The following is a 3,740-nucleotide window of genomic DNA, read 5'->3' on the forward strand; positions in this document are numbered from 1 at the left end:
CTTCGTTTTTCTCATAACTGTTGATCCTGCCCTGGTCCTCTTTTCTCTGTAAAGTGGGAAATGAATGGGAATTGATCTGAAAAGCTATTTCAAAAGTTATTACAGGATTGTCAGTAATCCTCTAAACCTGACCTCCGTCCCTACTGCCACCCCTATACCCACCACACAAAACTCTTTGAAAAGACAGCGTTGGAAGTCTGAAGTGAGAAAACAGTAAGCCAGAGGCCACCCCCTACCCCTGCCCCAGCTCAAGGTCAGTGACCCAGAAACAAGTGAGAGGAGGTCTCCAAATTCTGTGAAAGTAATTGTATAGGTGCATTGAATGGCTGCTTCGTTTCATGATGTGTGTTTCATCCTACCACAGCAAACTTTTAAAAGATGTCCAAATCCTTTCATTTTCTCTGGATACCACCCCTGACAGAGTCTTCTGTTACAGTACTCTTCATCTTTAATTCCTTTTCTTGTTATTTTCTATGCCTGCTCATTCGTCAACTCCTGGCCAAAAAAAAAAAAAAAGAAAAAAGCCATAATTTATGCAACTCTGTGCCTAACACACAATAGGAAATCAGTAACTATTATTGAATAAGTGCATGAATCTAACATTAATTGAGCTCCTGAGTTCTAAATGGTAGGCAGCATGTGTTTATGAGTTTGTGTCTGCTGAGTATTTGTTATGTATGAGTTAGGGTAAAAGTCAAGTTGCTATAACGAAGAGACCCAAAAATATAGTGGCATGCTTAAGACAGTTTCTTTTTCTCTCCCATAACAGGCCAGTGGTAGGCAGTGGTCCAAGATGGGTAAGGAGGCATGATCTGCAAAGTCATCCTAGTACCCAAGCTAGTGGGTTACCTCTGCCATCTTTAACCTGTGGTTTCCATCTCTTGGTCTGAGGCTACCCCACTTCCCAGCCCAGAGAGAAAAATGAGAGGGGGGAAAGAGTCGACAGCAAGCAGATTTCTTAGCACACGTTTCTTCCATTTGTGTCACATTGCCCATAATTTTGCCACATGACCACACCTTAGCTGCAAGAAAAGGCAGGGAAATTAGTCTCAAGCTGAAGAGCCATGAGCCCAGATAAAACTCAAATGTGGGTAGGTGGGGGAAGGGGAAAGGTCTATTAATAAAACAAATAAGAGAAAATGGATGTTGGGGGACCAGTTGTCTCTACCACAGTGAGTTTTGGAGGAAAAAGAAACAAAGAGAAAATACACTTCACAAAAATATACACAATTAAGAGGGATATGAGCTGTATCGGTTAGATTTTTTGGCCCCAAACTTAGCACTTAAATCATTTATTTGTTCACAATTCAGTGGGTTAGCAATTTGTGTTTGGCTCAGCTGGGATGGTTGATTTCTGGTCTATGTGTTGTTGGTCAGGCTCAATCATGTGTCAGCGAGCTGACCAGAGCATCACTGGCATGCCTGGTAGTGGACTGGCTGTTGGCAGAGGCGAAGGAGGCAACTGGCCATATGCGACTCATCATCCAGCAGGTAAGCCTAAGTTTGTTGACATGCCAGTGGCCACAGGGTTCCCAAAAGCAGCAAGGGAGGGTCCTGTGCATGGAACTGTCCAGGCTCTACTTGTATCACATGTGCTAATGTTTTATTGCCAAAGCAAGTCACCTGGCCAAGTTCGGATTCAAGACATAAAGAAATAGATACCAGCTCTTAATGGGAGTTGCAAAGATACATCAAAGAGACATGCATATAGGAAGAAAAAGAATTTCTGACCATTTTTGCACATATCTAATACAAAAGCTAGACTCAAAGCACACACACACACACAAAGTATCACACAAAACATTCTGCAAAGCTTTAAAATTGTTCTAAAATTGTTAGCAAAATTTTATAAAAGGGATAATTAAATATATATTATCTGTAGCATCATGAAAAGTACACATCTAAGTATAATGAACCATTTTCACTCTCTAAGAAGTAAAATAAGCTCTTTAATAAGAATATTAGAGAAGCATTATGAAAACAAAAATAACTTAACTTTCTGGGTAATGAGAGTCATACTCCCCCAGAAAGAGTATCTTTTGAGCTCAGTGAATAAAACAGCCCTAACGAAACTTAGAGAGCATTTTATATATCCCCTCATTTAACTTTCTTATTCAATGCTGCAGCCTTTATTGTGTGCCTACTGCATACTGAGTCCTGTGGCAATTGTGTAAAGACAAGGAATACTGTAATATTATGAGTTTGGACATTTTTTATTTCTTTTTTCTTGTTAAATCTTTAATAACATGAGTTTGATGAAAGTATTCCCATTTTTTTGATAGGAGAACCAAACAAGAAGGGTAACTTACTGAAACTCTCCAAGGATGCAGTGGCAGACACCAGGACAGAATCCAGAGCTGCCTTTGCTAAAGCACTATGGATGAGAAGGAAGTCAGCAGGACAGAAGAGGGCTAGATGGGGACATGCCTAATTTTAGAAATGTATAGATGCAAAAATGGGATCATAAAGTACTAGATGGAAGTAATAAAATTAACCCTATGTGATTAGCATTATAATATGCTTCTAGAAGCTTCCCCTCTCACTCAGAATAAAATCCAAAGTCCTTACTATGCTCTATGAGGGCCTGAAAGACCTAGCTACTCCTCTGACCCCATCTACCATTTCCTTCTCCCTCTCTCTGCTCCCACCACTCTGCCTCATTGCTGTTCCTCAACAACACCAAGACATCTCACCCAGAGCTTGTCACTTCCTGTCCCCTTTGGCTGGACTACTTTTCCTTCCCAGATCTCAACAAGCCTTCCCTCAAATCTTCACCTTACTAAGGAGGCCCTTCCTAACATATTATATGAAACACAGCCCTCCCTCTACCTCTCATTCTCCACTTAATGTGTTCTCTTTTTTATTCTTAGTACTTATCATCACCTGACTTCACATGTATTTATTGTCTGTCTCCCCTACTAAATATAAGCTCTTTAGGATGTGATCTGTTTTTGTTGGCTGTTTTATTCATAGTACCTAGGAGAGTGTCTGGCATACAATAAGTGTTCAGTAAATGCTTGTTGAATGAATTATCTTTTATTTACATATATTATGTATTATACGATGTATATATGCCTATGTATAGATATAGATATAGATGATATATAGATATAGATGATATAGATATATAGATAGATGTATATACATGTACGTACTTACATATGTCAGAGTGGAATAATTGCTACACTGTGGTTCTGGGATTCATTAACAGTCTCTTTTTACCAGGGCATCATTGTCACTCTAAAATTGTTAACTTTGTTTCTAGCTGGCTCTGATCTCCTTTTGTTATTCTGTTGCAGTATTCACTGATTGGTTTCTGATTTGTATTTTGCACAGATTCACGAATTTCACCTTCCTTTGTCAAACCAGGTATAACTAATTAAAGAGAATCCCCGTGACCTTCAATTGCTTACAATGCATTCTTTCAAGTAAAGAGAACATCTACCCTGTAATACATAGGTGCTGCCTATAATAGTTATTTCTTTTGATCTAGATGGTCCCTTTCCTATTTGTTATGACACAAACCCAGACAATGATGAAAGACAGTGCTCTCCACACCACAGATCCTGCATTACAAAATGCCCCCCACAAAATTCCTGCTATGCAGTACCTATTGCAGATATATAATGAAGAGGTTTAAATGCACCTTTCAATAGTTGGGTTTCCTGTAAGTAAAGAAGGCCTTTCAGATTAATTATTGCATGGAAGCCTCCCCCCAATAAACAAAAGCTATTTGTTGT

Source organism: Phoca vitulina, unplaced genomic scaffold (genome assembly GCF_004348235.1).
Source record: "Phoca vitulina isolate PV1807 unplaced genomic scaffold, GSC_HSeal_1.0 scaffold19, whole genome shotgun sequence".
NCBI lineage: Eukaryota > Metazoa > Chordata > Mammalia > Carnivora > Phocidae > Phoca > Phoca vitulina.